The sequence below is a fragment of the Haemaphysalis longicornis genome, unplaced genomic scaffold (assembly GCF_048455015.1).
Source record: "Haemaphysalis longicornis isolate Haplotype H1 unplaced genomic scaffold, Haemaphysalis longicornis Haplotype H1 scaffold_148, whole genome shotgun sequence".
In the NCBI taxonomy this organism is placed as follows: Eukaryota; Metazoa; Arthropoda; class Arachnida; order Ixodida; family Ixodidae; genus Haemaphysalis; species Haemaphysalis longicornis.
Window position 1 is genome coordinate 306,205 of NW_027526254.1, and position 17,937 is coordinate 324,141.

Genomic DNA, 17,937 nt, shown 5'->3' on the forward strand with positions numbered 1-17,937 from the left:
TTTTAAGGGGGATGGATAGTGAACGTAGGTGTTTAACAACGCCAGGGGCTAAGTTCGCGGCTTTTGGAGCAATAGGCTTAAAAATTTTGGGGTATGTAAAATAAATGCTTACTAACGGTGTGCAAAATTTCATACAGACATATTGAAAAGTTTAAACTGAAATTAGATAGTGGTTTAGGTGTTTTTCTCCGCGTAATGGACATTTTCGAAAATCCTTTGGCAGGTGCAGGGCTTCAACATTTTTTATACGTGTTAAGCGCCCCCAGCTTTCTTCTGAAGCCAAATTATAATGGTGACGCTAAGCGGTAATTTTTACAAAATATTTACACAGCACAAACAAAAATTTCAAAAAATTTTGATAGAAAAAGTGTGAATAAAAAACAAATGTTTGCAAATACATGCTTATTCATCTTTCAAATGCGCTGATAGCAGTTATAAAGGGTTCACAAAAAAGGGTGTTCAAATTAAAATAGTTGATCAGAAAATGTCCCTTTACTCAGCGGAAATGGCGTTTTGAGCAATGGCTTTGCAAAGTTGTTTTTTTTTTTCAAATTGTCGCATCTTGGCGGATTCTGAGAAACACGTGGCAATGCTGCTGGCACAGTCGACGTAAGGCTTAAAAGATTACTCGAAATGTCAAAAAGCAATCAATTACGTGCGCGGAAACAGTGTGATAGGCGACCGAGACGATGTAAACAAGCGTCTTGCAATGCATGTGAAATGCTAGTCCAACTATCGTAGCGCCATTGCGGCATACACTGAACCACCGAAGGACTAAAGTAACTATGAACTGCATTTGTAAGAATACGAATGAACGTTATCACATGTTTCTAAAGAAAAAATAACAATGTGAATGCCACTGTGCGTCAACACGAATTTTGCAGTGACTGGCATGGCCACAAGCAGCATCTTTGGCGCCATTTTTAAATCACTTCTGGTGCGCATCTGAGGATGCCACTTCGTGGGGACGTTCTCAAAAAGTGGTAGAAATTTTGGGCACAATAAAAAAATGCAAATTTTAGTCGTGTTTGCTATTCCTAAAGCGCAATGTGTTAAAAAACGAACGCCCCTGTATGTCCTGAAATGATCTCAACCGCGTGTGATATAGATGGAGACCGCACAGTTAATAACACAGCGGCTGCTAGTGAAATTCACGACAGGAATTCGGGACTTGGACGTGAGAGCAGAACACGCCCAGGACGCGTCGTAACATCATTGGTGTGTTGATGCAACAGCTCAGAACACACATAGGATAAGGTTCTGCGCATTTGTGTTCTGTGTGTGCTAACGTTCCTTGTAGCAGAGGAAACTTCATCGCTTACAGCACACGTTCTGAAATCCTAACCCCAAAAGGATGCAATCTGAGTTAGAAATGAAGACAGCTGAAAATAAAGAAAGCAATGAATAACAACCATACATTGCGATCGCAAAGCAGGCGCGCGCGTCAACATTTCATTTCTAAAAAGTTTTTCAATTGTAGTCTGTCTTGCGTTCTTGAAAGCGAGAGGCAGTACTTGTCGCTATACCGAGCGGTTGTAGCGGAAAGGCTTCTCTTCGCCTTCTGGAAAGCGAAAATAAAAATATAAGAGAGCTCACACATAGCGTAAGACGTGAAGGTGGCGTAGCTGTACGCAGAAGTATCGTTTTTCCTCTTTTACGCCTTACCTCTTTGTTTAAGCCTCGCCGCTGCACGAGGGACCGCAGCTGGATGTTTGTCTTCCTCCACCGCACACGGCCCTGCGCCGCACGTGGCCTCCTGGCCTTCCTGCACAGCGCGCGCTTATCGCTCCCGTGACGGCCTCCTCGCCTTCCTCCTTCACGTCTTGTGCCCGGTCCCTGCGCAGGTCTTATTTTCCTTCTCGCCTATCTCTCCCCTGCCGCCTGTTTCTTCTCGCTATCGGGCCGCAGCTCCATGCCGGCCGCTTGCAGAAGGGGGTGTGGTTTGACTTCTAGCTCTCCAGAGCAAAACTGGTTACCCCGCGAATACTGCCCGAGGTAGTGTACTGTAGCTTGCGGTCAAAACAGGGGACAAGGGCTGGGAATTCATTCGGTCAGGAATTCCGAGCGGATGGCCGTAATCGTGCTTCACCACACTTCTGCTCATCGTCTCTAGCAGCGGCAGATTCTGCGCTTGAGACCTGAGAGATGATGCCCTCCGCGGTGAGCGCACCACAGACGATTGCACTCCCATCCACTTTAATTTGTTTTCACCAGTCGTCCCTCTACTCTTAATGTATAAACTTGCATCGGCGCTCCTTGCCTGTTTCTGGATTTGCGCCCATAAACAAACTACAAATACTCGGTGAAAAGAGTAATCCACTCGGCCATGCCTCCGATGTTTGTATGTTGTGCTACTGTTAGAAAGGTTCTCCAGAGCTTTGAGAGGCTGTGGCTTACCGAAGGAGGCAAACTCCCAGCGCTGTCGCGTTAGGTGTGGTTGTGCCTTCGTGTATGGGCCGTGTAGAGCACAGATTTATTATATGTGCACAGTCATGCTATTCGTCTTCTCTAAACCACAAGTTAATCAGAAGATAGTCCGTTGAGCGCGAGTATTCGCCTTATTCGTGGTTGTGGTTGTGCGTATTGTTGTACCAAGATCGAGGGCCGTGGCTTCTCGGGGTGCAAACCAATGAGCCTTTCCAAAACTTATTTCAATTCACACACTTGCATTGTTCTTTTGTATTCGCCTTGTTCACGACACGACCAAAGCATATTTGAACACAATCTCTGCTCCATGGGTCTTATTTGCAGCGCCATCGCTCTATTGCGTCTGCGGTGACGAAGGGCTCGTCCGGAGCGGTGTCTCGTGGACCCGCATGGAGCCCCGTTCTTGGAATGAACAGATGTTACTTGCAAGTTGTTCGCGTCTTCTGCCACCTGAGCCATATGTTCGTGACGCGTTGATGTTCACTTTCACCGTTAAAGACACCGGCTAGAAATACTTTGTCCCCGAGCAAGAGTGTCTAGAAGCGGCCCATTTAGCTGATGTGTGTCGTGTCTGTTCCCCTGAACTGTTCAAGGTAAACGTATGCAGAGCTGCGAGTAAGAGGGCGCTTGCGCTATAGAAGAAACTCGCAAAGAAGAGATTCGCGATCGTATGTAAATACCCGTCATGGAGACTTTCGCATAGGTCGGGATCCATCTTCCGTGACATTTGGTTGTGTAGCGTAGCTAAGAAGTCGGCAAGAAACTGTCCCACTAGTGGTGAAGCAACGCCTTTCATTTTTGGTTTTCGTAAACTAGCGCCAGATTCGCATAGAGGAAAGTTAGAGGCAATAAAACATTGCCTGGCTTGCGTTCAAAGAGATTGATAGCGAGCTCGTCACTCGTTCTTGCATATCCTTGAGCTACGCAATATGGGAGCCTTGCTTACATGTTCATACTCCTTCTCGTAACTCAGGAACACAATACCTCGGGCGACGGAGATACGACGCGTCATAAGCAAACTCTGGCCACTTTTCATGAAAGTGTCGGCGGCAGAATCCCCTATTGGAATACACAGTGTTCATCAAGCTTGCACGGGGAGGCAGGGTGGCATGTTCCTTTGTAATCCACAAGGTATAAAGTTGTTCGGGGCTTGGTTTGGTATTGTTAAGTGGCTGCAGGACACAGATAAGACAAACCATGGTACATGAGGAGCGAGCTATTTACACTACATACATGCAGCCAAAACTAAGCCCGGGCTGGCTGCGCCCCGCACCGAGCTTCTTCCTTGTCGTCACTTGTTGGTGGACCATGACGGCGCGGGGATTGTCCTGTCCCGTAACATCAACCACCTCACCCCCCACCCCGGTCGATAACAGCCGTCCCGGTCGACGCCGAGGCACGTTGACGATTCAATGCGGATGACAGCTGGGATGAAAAATGCAGAGAATTCGCTGGTAACCATGAATGACGATGATGGTGTTGATGCCTGGCTCAGCAACAGGAATGGCTTCAGCAGTTACGAAGCGCCGCAGGTCCCGAAGGCACGTCGGACGGAAGGGCGGGGGAACACATCCTCGTCTTGTCTGGGCACGGCTCGTCTTGGCTGGTCTCAGTGGGATCTTCCGGGCTGAGGACACGGGGCGGGGGACATCGGCGTGTTCTGGTCTCGGCTGGGCTGGAGCGTCCCGGCGCGGCATCTTTTCCTTGGCGGCTGCGTCCACGCTGTTGCTATGCGATGCTGGGGTAGCATGGGGATGACGTACCCCGCACCTATACCAAATGTCACGTGGTGGCAGGACACAGATGAGACGAACTATGGTAGATGAGGAGCGATCTATTAACACTATGTACATGCAGCCATAACTAAGCCCGGGCTGGCTGCGCCCCGAACCGATCTTCTTTCTTGTCGTCTCTTGTTGGTGCACCATGGCGGCGCGGGGATTGTCCTGTCACGTAACAGTATTATGGCGAGATTGGAACAAAATGTTTTTGACTTGGCAAGCGCGTTAATTATCCCCTTGTGATTTTTAAACGCCAAATTACGAATTATTTCGCCGGAACCACTAGGAACTAAGATGAACGAAGCAGGATACGTTCCGCGTCAATGGGGGCACGCGGTGGGCACGTTGCATTTGGCGCTACGGGGTGACCTTCTGCAGTGCGTATGTTCGGATCGTCCCAACTTCTAACTTGTTTAGCTTAGGCGTAGTGATTCGCTCATCACTGAATAGTCGGCTAATGTGGCTATCACTGAGACAACATCAACAGATAGTTGTATATTGTACGTAGTCATTTTCGGGGTTCGGAAGTGTCCAGGCGTTGTATGTCAGTTAGTGCGTACTGGCGCCAGTGGTGATGCTTCGTCGGTTTCGTGTTAGCGGATGGCTTTGTCACGTCAGGTATGGGTCACAGAGTGGGGTAGTTGTCGCATGTGAGCTTTGTGTCAGGTTTCCAACGGGATGTCAGGGTGACGGTGCGTGACGGCCTACGGGCTTGGGTGCGTCACTGCGTCATTGGAGGGTTTTCGTTTTTTCGCAGTGGAGCAACTTCTTATCTAGAACCTGCCGCTTTAATTTCACCTACGTGGGTCGGATACCTTCCACGCACGAAGTTCACGTTGTTCGGGTGGCTTTCTGACTCGCATGGGTATCCTATCGGTGAACTGTTGAATCTCAGTGGACCTCGTTTCCTGCGGGGAGTCTATTTTTCCTGCGTTTTTTCTCCTATTTTTCTCCTATTTTTCTCCTATTTCTCCTATTTTTCGTTTCTTGCGGGGTGTCTATGCGGGGTGTCTATTTTGCGGGGTGTCTATGCGTGGTGTCTATCTCATTTCATCGTTTTGCCAAACTACCAGATAGTTGCGTCGACGAGGATGCCAGGCAGTCCGGGAAGCTTGTATGAGCAGATGCGGTAGATGCGGCCGGTTTCAAAGCTCCGTTAGCGCAGCGGGCAGTGATTTCGACTTCACCCCACTGTGTCTTTCAGGGAGTGGGGTGAGGAACTCGTGGTAGCCGGCCGGCTGACGTCAGGTGGCGGTACGAAGAGGCAGCATTGCCACGAAACGCTGGAGCACCACTACGGTGAACTTCAGTGGCGTACGACATGGCTGGGCGATCACGGCGGGTTCCCGGCAACGCACGATACTACACTGCATGCGGCACTTCCTCACAGATCTGAAAAATATTTCTTGGTTTATGCTATTTTACTTAAAAAACTACTGTCTCACAGTTCGAGACATTGCAGGATTGGGTCCATAACTGCGAATACACACTAAAATACCAGAACAAATAGTTAGGCAGTTCATTAAAAAAACTATTGGTAGGCAACGTCCAGAGAGAAAAATTCAGGTAACTTCATATTTCAACTGTGAACGGAAAATTTAAAACCTAAACCAATACAGAAATGTATGAAGTTGGTGATGTTCGCCAGATTTCACCAGCGAGTGGTTGAACCAGAGTTAACAAAGGAAATGGCGTGTCAATGGTGAATATCTTGTTTACTATTTTATGCAAAGTGCCTATACGATTACGAGTGCGTCTGTGTTCGAGTCACTTGAGTGATCGACGAATAGCCTGACGAAGACGAAAAAGTGTGGTCATAACGGTGATATAGGAATATTATTGCTTTTTAATACCTTCTATCTCTTCTTTGTGGCATGCGCAATGAGGAGACGATACCACGTACAGATATTCAACTGCACGCCGTATCAGGGATTTGTATGCAGTTAGCTTGCATTTCCGAGTGGCATCTTTTACGTTGGCTTCAGGAAGCCCAATTTCCGAAGCGCTTTCGAGCAAACTAAGTTTATATGTTTATGCCATTTTAGGTGCAGTGAGAATGTTACACCAGGGTACTTGAACTCGGTAAGAGGCTTCATGCTCTGGTCATACGAACAATTTACGGGTTCCTTCTTGTTTGGGAACGTAATGCGTACCCGTTTGTGATGGTTAAGTGCCATTTGCCACGTTGACTTCCAGGTACAAAGCGAAGAAAAACACATTATTTAACTGTATTTGGTCAAGGGAGTTACTGATACAAAAAAAGCGCGCGCATTCATCGGCGTACAGGCGGACATTGACTAGTGTGTTTTTTTGTTATCTTAACCACATCATTTAACTTAATTAATAAAAGGAGTGGCCCACGGACCGAGCTTTGCGGGGCAGCCAATATGACAGGGATAGATGGTGACAGAGATCTGTTAAACGTGACAAGCTGCTGCATAAATGTAGGTAACCTGAGAGGAAAGATAACGAGTGAGCGCCGTGAGGGCCGTGCAGACGTGTTTTTATCGTGAGTAGAAGTTTCCTGTGGCAAAGGGTAGGAAAATCTTTAATGGTGGCCCCTTGACCTCCGTAGTTTCAAGTCGAAGCGGTGTCCTGCCTAAGCTCCAATAACTGCGCGACTGTCGATAATCCTGCGCGAACACCATGTTGATTTCGGGAGAGGAGGTTGTTTTCAGTTAAATTTGTGAGCACAGGTTTGTGAATAATGTGCTCTAGAATTTTACAGCATGTGTGGATGAACGCAATAGTTCAACAGTAAAAATTACATGCTTGTCCCCATCTTTAAATACCGGAACAACTTTCACATTTTTTCAAATCTGAGGTACAATTCCTGTTTGCAAGGGTCTCTGAAAAATTACTGTTAAATACCTAGTATTCCAATCAGCGTACCGTTTTAAAAATATCTTTCATCTGTTATCAGTGCCGGCACTTGTATTTTAGTAAATATTCAGTAGTACATTAATAAGTCGGCGTAAGTAATCTGTAGTTCTTGTAAGGCAGGCAATGTACTGTCAAGACCGAAAACAGGACTGGTGCTGTCATCGATACTAAACACTGCTTTTTGAAATAACCTTTGAAGGCTTCTCCGATAGTTGAGGAATGCAAGAGGGCTGTGTGTTCACAATTAGTAAGAAAAATGTCGGGCATGCAGGATAGAGAGTTTTCCAGAATTTAGATGGGTCGTTTTTCATAAAGGTCGCGACGAAGTTTTATAGTAGAATTTACTGGCAGCATGGATTTTTCTCTTACATCTTTCGTAGAGAGTTGAGTAAATTCTGGTTGTTCGGAAGAGTTTCGCAATGCATTCGAAGTCACTTTATGTGCCGAGTAAGCTATATACTTTCTCTGTTGAGACAAGGATGTCGAGGGCTTCGTTTTAGGCACTTCTATGGGGCACATGTGCATTGCACTGTTTTACAATATTATAAAACAGCACAACTAACTGAAAGTCCACTCTACAATGGTTGCTATATAACAAGAAAATATCAAAGTTGATGGTAGAGCTGCAAGAACTGAATTGTGGCATGTGTGGCAAGAATCTACAACAGTTTTTTACGTCCTAAATTCAGGATCACGGGCAACATTTAAGCTAACAAGAACTGCCTTGCCGGTCAGGCACACAATTTCACAGTTTCATATTCGAATCCATTCCGCTGTTCTCGCTAATTTATTATTACAAGGTCTACAATGGAATTATCATGAGTAGGAGCATTGACTACTTGGGTCAGACTAAAGGGAACAACAAGATCAATCATAGCTTCACAAGGCGGCCTGTCCCGACGAGTGGGTAGGAGTGAATTGCGGTCAACATAAGGTATGATCAAGTCACCACATAAAGTCAGTTTAAATTTGTAAAGCGTGTTTTTCGAAATATATTATTTAATAGTAGGAAATATAAAGTGATCTGCACCTCCAGGCCGGTATATTCCACCTAACATGGTTATTTGCCCCTGAATGCAGATTTTGCACCATAGATATTCCTAGTATGGAAGGTCAGGTAACGGTTAGAACTTAATGATATCCTTTAACCGCCACCACGGCTGCCCGCTCTGTCTTTGCGAGTAACCCGGGGGGTAGAAATTCATCCTCTGAAATAGTATTGTTCAGCCACGTCTCAGTGACACAAATGGTGATGGGGCGTAAGTCTGGGTGAGCCAATTAAAACTACATTCCTATTCACCAAACTACGGGCAATAACATTCAGAAGTATTAATTCGCAAGTTTCCGGAAAGTCATTCATTGCTACCGGGAAAGCAAGTGCTATAAATTTTAACAACTGACTTGGTGACGTCGGCTTATACGTACGAACACTGTTAATTATCAACTGATCGTACTGTAGGCGTACTTTCTCGGCTACACTTCTTAAGTCAACAGAGCGTTGCTATAGTTCCTTGCGGATTTGCTGTACCATTACTGATAAGCTTTGTTGATGCAGATATCCACTGCCTGTAATTTGCTGGCCTTGCTTAGGATATCACTTTTGGTTCGAAAATGAAGTAGCTTGGTAATATCTGGCTTTCAATTTTCGCTTCTGCGTGTGCTGAGGCGATGACACCGTTCGATGTTGTGAGTGGTTACTTGTGGTTGCGGTATAGTTGGGAAAAGGTGACGGAGCGCTCCCGCACTACACTACAGCGTTAATTTAAGGGTCACCACCGATGATAGTAGGTGCTCGCGTTTCTCATCACGTGGTTACAGCAATGTGTGTATTAGAAAGTTCTTTCGTCGTTTTCGATTTTTCGTTTTGAAATCAAGTGTGTGTGCTGCTTTGCTTACTGTGGTCACTGGTGGTTGCGGCATAGTTGGGAAAAGATGCCGGAGCGCTTCCCAACTACGCTACGGCCAATATAATCTCTAATTCCCGCACACGTTTCGCAAGATTGTTCTTGCGACACTAAACTCCAACTTTGTTAGACGTGCTTCGAACGTTGCAACCCTTGCGGTGTGGGGTAATATTTTCGGCTAATGTGTGTTTGTCCAGCAACCATGTCTAATAGCATCTTTTCAGTTTTGGATAAAGGGACGGAATTGGTCTCAACATCACCAGGCAAAAGAAAAAAAATTTTCAATACATTTTTACACTAGTGACAACACTCAAAAGGAATCCGCAGGTAGAGTCCAGCAGAAGTAGCAAAAACAGTCGTCACTTCTATATGATTTATACCGGAAAATTAGGCAGAAGACACTATGCCGCCTGCACAAAATGCCGGTGCCGGACCCACGGAATGGGAGCGTCGGCGATGATGCTTTTATGGCCGTTTGCCTTCAGGTAGTTGTCGCTAGCACCCCACGGCGTGCTCAATTCGGACAGCTGATTATGGACCAGCCGACGGATGAGCACCACGTGGCAGCATTCACGTCCAAGAGAGTCGATTATTTGGCACATGTGCTGCTATGGAGGGGGGAGGCACTGCAAACTCGGCTTTTGGAAGGGGCATGGAAGGGGCGAATATGGTTTCCCAGACTGGCCGCAACCTGCAAGATGAAGCAGAAGACACTGTAGCGCCTGCATACCATGCCGCCGCCATACCCACAGCGGACCCTTAGTGGTTACTTGTAGCTGCGGTATGGTTAGAAAAAGATGTAGGAGCGCTTCCCGAACTACGCTACGGATTACCCGGTTTGCCGTAAACACGCTAAATTAGTGGTCGTGCTGTAATGCGTGCACTTCCAAAGTCTTCTCAATCCTAGCGTTATTGGATGCGAACTCGGGAGTGGTTTTGGCTGATGACGCACGAGCCCAGCAAACAGCTTCTACTTTACAGTTCGCATTCGGAAGCGCTGAGTTTTCTGCTACTCTATCTCAGGGAGCTTCTTCCCAGCTTCTCCAATTCTTGAACGGGTTACACAACACCTGTGCTGGTGTGTTGAGTGCTAGTTTGCATCAAGATCTCAGCTCCTTCATTTTGAACAACGGCAGTGAATGTTTTCAGAAATTAAGTCTTGCATTGGCTTAAGAATGTTAGTGTATTCTCGTGGTTCTAGAATACCCTAGGATGGGCGTGCTCTAAAAAAACACCGCATACCAGAAGGTTTCTTCATCATCCCACCTGTTTAAAATGCGGACGCGCTCCGTTTCTCCAACCACTCTTTGGGATCTTGAGCTGGCGCTCCCCGAAGCTATGATGGTTCCCGAAACTGTTGCTAGACGATTGGTGAAGTTGATTCTTGCATCATGGTGTTTGTTGCAGAGATAGTTCTCCGGTTTCCTTCTGGCAGGAGACCACACTCGTGTGGTAAAGCTTGCTGACGCCGGCTGGCTCACGTCGGACAGCTTGGAGGCTGCTAGAAGACGTAGGAGCGTGTATGGTCTTTTCCCAACACAAACCTTCCCTAAATGTCAAAACGTTATCCACCGGGGTTAAGACTATGGCTACCAGGGAGGCCGGGAAATTCGGAACAAAAATCTAGGAAGCCACGGCATTTATGTACCCGGCGGCATAGTTTTGGATGACTTTTTCGTATTCATGACAATAAGGGTCGGTTCGGCGATGGTTCCTCTTTCTGGGTGGTGGTGTAGGCATTAGGAAGTTAACCGCGGTCATTCGGGTTGCTGACGACTGCAAGGGAAAAGGCTTCGAGGTGGCGGTGTTTTGTCGCCTGCACGTATGTGATGTCGGGAATGATCGGTATTTTTAATACTTTGTGGCATGCGGGGTGCATGTTCCTCGGTCGGGGGTGGATATAGAGTTACCCGTGGATAGGCGAGAGGAATGGAATAACCGATTTAGAACAGATTCTCGCCTCGGTACGAAAATGAGCTGGTATACGTTGACCAGTTTCTGCAATTCAGAAGTGATGGAGCGGATTTATATGATGTGCCTCGACAAGTACCTGTGCGATTTTATCCGCCTCGACGCGCTAATGTTTGGCAGATTTCTGGGCCTTTCTTAGAAGGCAGTTAAATATGATGAATTCTGCCTTTGAAACACGAGGGTTTGGAGTTATGCTAAAGGAAGAGATTAGCCTGTTTCGGTCTCTTTTCAACCATGGTGTAATCGAGATAATCGGAAGAGTGCTGTCCTTTGAGAAACTTGCGAGCTTAACAACCAGATATATTTGTGAGAACTATGAGTGACTGAGGACCATGAGCGTCCGCACATCATCAATCACATGTTTATCCGTAAAATTCAGATGTCAGAAGAGCTTTAAAAGGCTGCCTTGGCTGGTGAAAGGAGAAGCTTCGATTTTGTGGACGATCTCTCCAGGCCCGCCCATTGTGCTCTCTCGCTTCAGACACGTGCTCCCTCCTGCAATGTGTCTTCCATGCGTACATCGCTACGCCAGTGACCAACATCGGGATATTATTCACGTAGGGATAAAATGAAGATGCAGTATTTTTTCGAGTTCTTTCGCGATATCACGGAGAGCAAAAGTAAGTGAGAAAGTTCGTAAAACGGCCCTTTACGCATTCTCTTCTAAAGTCGGAATGGCAAATTAAAGTGGATAAAACAATAGGATGGAAGAGGCAGTAAACTGGAGCTCCAGATAGAATTACGTCCACCAAAGTCAGGCAGGGCAAGTGGAATCGTTTACACTGGTATGTATACAATAGATCCCAGCTATGCTTCGCAGCTGCACGAATGGTCCACTGACTTATGATTGACTGATTGTAGGGTTTGACGCGGAGACGCAATGCAGGCGATGAGGCGCGCCGCAGTGGAAGGCTCCGGATGAAGTATGACCAGCTTGGGATCTTTACTGTGTGCAGAAATCTCGTACACACGGGCGTTTTTTTTATTTTCGCTTTCAGCAGAACAGCAGCTGCCATGGCCGGGAATCAAACCCGCATCCTTAGGATGGTCCACAGAACCTTTTGCAATGATGGTTAGTGGTGTAACAGGGGTGACGCTATGGCCCCCGAGTTGCTGCGCTTGCTAAAGAAGTGATCCGCCAATTAGGTTCTGTGAAAGCAATGTTTTGTATGTTAAGAGTTGGCATAGGGCTACCGACCGTTTACTCAACCTCATGTAGAATATTGATACCGAAAGAAAGCGTCACCTCAAGTTCACCCTGTCATCGTTGGGTCTCACGTCACTAAGATGCAGGAAACTTAACCAAGGTGATAAGCAAATGATATTATGTTACCTATAATAATGCTTGCAACTTGTGCTCTTCTGAATCAACTGTGGAGGCGATGCAGACAACTGCGTAAAAGAACGGCACCACAGAATTTGATTGCTTTGTGCACCGGCACAACAAAGCTTTTCGTGCTCGGATGCCTTGAAGGGCTGGTGAATAGCATTCAGTAAAATGCATAGCTTGGCAAGTTTGTTCTTGCACAGCGACAAACAACGATTAAACACGAGAAGTACAAAACAGAAGACACAGCACAGCTGGAGGTGTCCGGAAGGACAGTGTGTTTTGATGCCGTTGTATACATATTGATCCCATCGTCCTTCACTTTTTTAAGGGAAAGTCGAGACATAACTTTTTAAACACCTCACCATTATCCTTTGCGTGCATGGCTCGCCCAGAAAGACCTGGTCTATTCGAACGACAAGCATCCATTAGTTGCTTCTGTCAACGTTTTTCTCACTTTCAGCGCTCTGCAATACCGAGCGACAGCGATCACCCATTCTTTAACACGATAGCCTAAAGTTACAACGCAGCAGGATTCGACGAGGGCATCAAGACCTTTTAAATCAAAGATTATAGAGCTTATTAAAATATCAAAATTTGGAACGACTTTATATTTCGTCACTATAGTAAAATTTTATTGGTATCATTACTTACTTTGAAGACTTTCCTACCGAAAATATGCGAGCAAATATTTTTCATATCTTCCGCAACTTAACAGTTTGAGTGCTTTTGCAAAACCTATTGGCTCTACTGTGTGCATGTAAAGTTCATTATGAAATAAACAATTGTATTGGTACACATTCTATTTTGTTGTATTTTAACACAAAAATATGTCTTTAATAAGAAAACAGGATAATGTACTTCACATAATTTGTTGAGGCCACAACCAATGCTCAAATGTTCAGATGCCTATAAATTTATTTACTTCTGAATAGAGGAACTATCTTGACAACTCCCAAGGGCGTCGAGGTAGGAGTTGGCGAACAAGTTTAAGCAACTTCTCTTTGTTCATTCATCATCCTTATCGGTAAAATTTCAGTACAGCCAAAAGATTAGTTCGGCATATTTGTATGAGAAATCGGCAGACATGAAATGTCAAGATACATTTGAAGATTTTGAAAGATATTGCAATGACTTCAAGAGGCGTTTGTACTTTTCTCGTTCTTTGAAGAGTCAAAGTTAAACAAAATAAAGAGATAAAGCAAAAGTAAACAAATTATACCACTTTTGCACTCAAGGGCTACTTTCCCACTTGTAGTTATATGTAGCAGTTATTAATGTTAGGCTATGGTCAGAAAATTGTTTTTTCTGTAAGTCAATGTCTTGTGTACTGCAACTTGCTCAGTACCTTTTACAGAACACGTGTTCTCGTGGACATTCCAATTTCCTTTACTTTACGTATATTTATGTACAAAGAAATCACAAGCAATGAATCAGCAAGCCTAACGCATTAACATGATACTCAGTCATCCTGCACCTGGGATCATGTAGGCCACGACACCCATACGGACGTTTTAGCGCAATGCTCTTTTCTTCCAAAAATCCATCAGGCGTTAACAATGTCTGCCACCACTGTGGCCAGCTGGGTACATGATGGAGCAAAAAGTTTTACTTAGGTACCATCAAGTCTGATGTTTTTGATGTTATCACATATACCTATAAAAATCCATTTTCGGCCTTTAAATGTGTATTTTTTCACAGAGAGGTGTTCCAGTCTACAAGAAAGCACAAAACCGGGCTTGTTGGTTATAAAGAGTAAACGTTTATCTTCTTATCTATTCCTCAATCACACAGTGCCCTAACTTTTACAGCACATTTTAAAGTAAAGCATTTTCATGCAGATAAGTGGGAGGGTGGAACTAAAAATGTGCGGGAAACATCAGACACTCCCCTTACACCACCCAAGCGGACTTCGTCGACTTCTGGGGAAACATGCAAGCTGATACCTCTTGTGTCAGACAGGTACATCGCCTACGCTACGATTACCGGTTACGTCGCACTCTAGAACAAGCATGTAGGATCGTGGTTTCTCGCTGCTGTGAGTGACGTCTTTACTAAACACGCCTACAACAAGTCCCTGGATTGTCTGATGCGGGAAGTCCATAAAGAGGTGATGGAACGTTGTACTCATGACGGAAGCATGCCGACGCCGGGTCTTCACATGGATGGATGGAATAAAGAACTTTATTTTAACCCTGGTCTTTATGTGTAATGAAGTTTGGAAGGTGCTGTCGCACTTTTATTTTGATTTAAGGATCCATTTTTTATATATCACAGTTGCATGAGTGCTGGCGTTAATTTTCTGCGTTGCGTACAGTAGAAAGAGGGCGATACAAATTCAGAGCGATCAAGCTTGGCTGAGTTGAGTATAGGTGCACCAGTAACACCACACCTTTAAATTTTTTGTTAGTGTGCTAAAAACTGTACAAGTGTTTTTCTTCTAGTGATGAGTCGTGCCACGTGTATGTTTTGGCCTTTGTGAACACAATGGCTGTCAACCAGCTATTACTGGTGGGTGCATGGTTGCTTGTAGTGCAACTGCTACCTTGTATTTGTAGGCAAATACAAGGACTTGTATTTGTAGGAAAATTGTCCTACGACTACTAGCAATCAATATTTAGCTCATTCCCCTTCCTTCTTAGAATATATTTATACGTATTGATACTAATTGTATACGTTTTTATACACAGTAGACGCTTTTTTAGCGCATTGCAGCGGTTCAGTGGTAGACCGTCAACATGGAAACCACGCACGCTGTTCCATACAGTGGCTGTATGGTTTTGTGATCGCTAATTGTAGCGGCCTCCAGTATGTAGTGAAAACATCATACGATGATTCATTTAATATTTATGGGTTACAACAACCACGCCAGACTCAGGGATCGAATAATGTGTATTCTTCGGCGAATAAATATCATAGTATCCGAAAGGGGCAAGAGGACACGCCACCGAGATGTCCCCTGCATGAATCCTAGCACAACTTGAATGATCCCCCTTCGAGAATAACGGGTTCGCGAGCCCCAACCCGCCCGACGAAGTAACGCCGATCCGCATGAGAACAAATCACCGGTTTATTCTGGGAAAACCAAGGTAGGAAAAAACAAACAAAGCAAGTTGAGAGCACTATAAAAAGAGTATAGCAAGCAAGCACGGAAAGCGCGTAAAGAAAACACTGCGGCGGTTGACGCCCTGCTTGTCCAGAAAGTTACAGCATGGTGCTATACACTCACGACGACGTCTCCAGTCACTTGGGCCGACGACGGGTAAAGAGAGTCCGCCGTGGACGCTGGTTGCTCCTCGCTATCCGGGCGTCATTGCTGTGGCTGGCCGCCCGTCGGTCCCGTCCGCCGCCCGCGGTAGCAGACGCTCTCGCATGTGCCCCGGTGCGCACTCTCCCCCGGATTTCCTGTGAGCGCTGCTTTTACGCCACTCTGTTGGTTGTGCGCATGTTCCGGGTTCTATGCGCACTACACGTATTTGTACCGTCTCACTGTTCATCACACACGCGCGCATGGGCTCATGACGCACTGACGCCACTATCGCTGTTCGACGCGCGCACTTCACCGTAATCACCCTGCGCGGGCGCTCGTAGGGGCTGCGTCCGTACACTCCTCCTCCCCCAAGACCGGACAACTCCCGAGTTGTCCGAGAAGCGCTGGGGCTGCCGTAGAGGAAGACTTCTCCAGTGGGATTGAGATGAATGCGGGTTTAGGAGGGTCTCCCCGCTCGAGCCCGGTTGCTGTATCGTTCAGGGGGTAGAGCATCGTTGAAGAATATGAACAAGATTATATTTCTTCCGAGTGCCGTTCGTAATATCTCTTAAGGTCGTCAATGTGTACGGGACCCGTTTGCCGTCCTCTGTTTAGGTTGCGAAGGCGATATGTCAGCCGAGATTGGCGCTTTGTTACCTCATAAGGACCTTCCCATCGGTCAGCCAGGGAAGCAGCAAACCCCTTTGCTGCATCGCTCAACGAATGTGTGCGGCGCAGGACCAGGTCCCGGACAGAAAACTCAACCCGGCGCCGCCCCTTGTCGTACTGCCGGCTGTGTTCGAGTCGTGCCAAATCCAGGTGTTGCCTGGCCTCCTGGATGGTCTCGTTCAGGCTGCTGCAAAGATCCTGCGCATACTTAATTTCGAGGGCGCACCTCGACCTGGTCACTGAATGAATGTTCAACAGGAAAACACAGGTCGCGGCCAAACAGCAGGGCTGCCGGTGAAAAGCCGGTCGAGCGATTGACCGTAGTCCTAGTTGCAAACGCCATTTCCGAGAGGCGAGCATCCCAGTCTTTATGGCGTTCAGTGAAGGCCACCATCATCATCTTCAAGTTCCTGTTGACACGTTTCGTAATGTTGGCTTGGGGATGGTACGGAGTAGTCTTTTTATGTACTACGCCGAGAACCGAACAAGTGTCGACGAAGTTCTTGCTGGTGAAGTACGTCGCATTGTCCGTTATGAGTTGTTCTGGAAATCCAAAGCGGGTGAACGTATCCAACAACTTGTCCCAGATCAACTTTGAATCAAGTTTACGTAACGCGTAAAGCTCGACCCACTTGGAGAAATGATCTGTGACCACAAGGAGGTAGCGATTGCCCTTTACCGATCTTGGGTATGGACCCATCACGTCGCAAGCCGCGGTCTGCCAGGGGAAGCGGCTCTCGACTGACTTCATGAGGCCAGGTGGTTTACCTCCTCTTGGCTTTACAGACTGGCAAACTGGGCATGTCTGGGCGTACTTCATTACCTCCTTTCTCATGCAAGGCCATGTGACAACGCGGCATAGCTTTTCGTATGTTTTCTGTCCGTCACTATGACCTGCGAGGGTGGTGTCGTGGTAATATTCCAGAAAAGACCGCGTTAGGCACTTTGGTACGAATACCCGAAAGGGATACTCACCACTGTCCGTATCCGCACTTGGGATGTTCCGCAGTAGCAAGCCGTCTTGGCTTTGGACGTAGTAGTCGTAGTCTGGGGCCCGTGCCTCTGTAGTATCGTCGTTCTCTGCGGCCGTAATGGACTCCCGAATGAGCTTGCACTGTTCGTCGGTCTGCTGCGCTTCCAGCATCTTCTGGCGACTTACCAGGGTTCCCCAGGCTTCTGCAGGCGTTGTAACCGCGAAGACCTGGGGTTCTGGTTGCTGTTGTGGTGGTAGGGGTGCGCGAGACAAGGCGTCCGCGGCTTTGTTGCTGGTGCCCTTCTTGTATTCCACCTTGTAGTGATACTACTGCAGGTTTAGCGCCCAGCGTGCGAGGCGACCCGCAGGGTTCTGAAGCCGTGACAACCATGACAGTGCTTGGTGGTCAGTCTGCATCGTGAAATCTGCTCCATCCAAGTACATGTTAAACTTTTTGAGGGCGAACACTATGGCAAGACACGCTTTTTCGGTCACTGAATAGTTCTGTTCGGCCGCCGAAAAAGTGCGGCTGGCGAATGCCAGAGGGTACAGTTCGCCGCTATGCTCCTGTAGCAAAACAGCCCCTATGCCGTACTCACTTGCATCGGTTTGGACAACAAAGGGGCGGTTGAGATCTGGCAACCGCAGGCTTGTGGTGTCGGCGATGGCTGTTGATAGGGCCTGAAACGCCTGCTCCTCCGAAGCCGTCCATGACCACCTGGCGCCCTTCCTTAGCAGCTGATGGAGGGGCC

At 46.8% G+C, this 17,937-nt stretch overlaps 1 pseudogene; it reads left to right on the forward strand.

Annotated features, from left to right (window-relative positions):
• LOC144165707 (caspase-3-like) overlaps positions 1–16,455 on the forward strand; it is a 101,243-nt pseudogene extending 84,788 nt beyond the window's left edge.
• The last annotated feature ends 1,482 nt before the right edge of the window (positions 16,456–17,937 follow it).